General features: G+C 39.5%; 1 pseudogene; it reads left to right on the top strand.

The window, feature by feature from the left end:
• Positions 1 to 927, top strand: part of LOC101562387 — a 16,459-nt pseudogene extending 15,532 nt beyond the window's left edge.
• The last annotated feature ends 311 nt before the right edge of the window (positions 928 to 1,238 follow it).

Raw genomic sequence — 1,238 nt, 5'->3', positions numbered from 1 at the left:
ATATATATTCAGAAAAAGAATGTCAAAGATGAACTGTAGATCTTGGACTGATACTTGAATGATGCTTTCATTGTTCAATATGAAGAAATATTGAGATGAAAATCAGATTTTCATAGGATTCCACTTGAGAACCCTTTAACGCATCTAAAAAATATATTAAGTAGAGATGCTGGGAGCTTGAAGAAGTGTGGCTAAAGATAAGCCTTCAGTAGCAAACACCATGAAAATAGAACTAAGCGATGGGTGTAAGGGAAATAATGTAGTGATCTCCTATTGCAGTTTATTTTAAGTTTATTAGTATTAAGTTGAAGATATTTATTTTTTCCTTCAAGTAACAACATTTTAATAATAAATGTTGATAGGAGTAAAGTTTCATAAGGAATAAAGTGATGAGCAAACAGATTTAGCACTGCTCTTGTTCAACCCACAGGGCACACTGAGGGGAGTGAGCACAGGATGGAGTTTTGGGATGACAAAAAAGTTATAGAGGCCAAATGGCACTGAAAACAAGAAAACAAGAAAAGAATCTCCTGGAATGGAACTATGAATCAGTGATACAATTTTACTAGTGATTTCCAAATAAAGTGCTGAGAAGTGGCATGTTCTGCAGATGAGCCCTGGGTGGACTCTGCTGTAAGCTGTCGGGGTATCTCTCCCCGTGCTCAGTGTGCTGAACACAAACACACGGGCAATGTCAGAAGGGACTGTTACATCATGAACGCTCCTTATTCTAGGGCACAATTCTGTGAAGCAAAGTCTTGAGGAAGTAGAGAAACAATGTCCAACACTCAATTAAAAATAAACTACCATTAACAAATTAACGTCATGTACCTCGGTAGTGTCCCAAATTTTCTGATCAAGAAGATTATGGGGCCAAAGAGGAAAGTGATCGATGATGTAGAGTGTGCCTAAGGAGAGTCACATGGAGAGAAAACACTCTCTCAGGCTTTCACAGAGAGCACATTGGCCAAGCAATGGCCGTGACTCATCCACATGGCTGACACTGACAAAGGTTCTACAATCTGAGGTACAGGATTTCAGGATAAATCCTGAGGGCATTTCACTGACCTTCTCAGACCCAAAAGCTACAACTCTTGTTGCACAGGTCCTGCTTTACCTTGGTCTTAACCATCCAGTAGAAAAGTATGAAGACCAAATATAGGAAATAAAGCCATGCTGTTACGTTGAGCTGTGGGGGACTCGGGTCAATAATTTCTGACATTGCCAGTTACACAGAA

This window comes from Octodon degus, unplaced genomic scaffold (genome assembly GCF_000260255.1).
Source record: "Octodon degus isolate 3935 unplaced genomic scaffold, OctDeg1.0 scaffold00139, whole genome shotgun sequence".
NCBI lineage: Eukaryota > Metazoa > Chordata > Mammalia > Rodentia > Octodontidae > Octodon > Octodon degus.
This window is presented reverse-complemented; position numbering and strand designations above follow the sequence as displayed.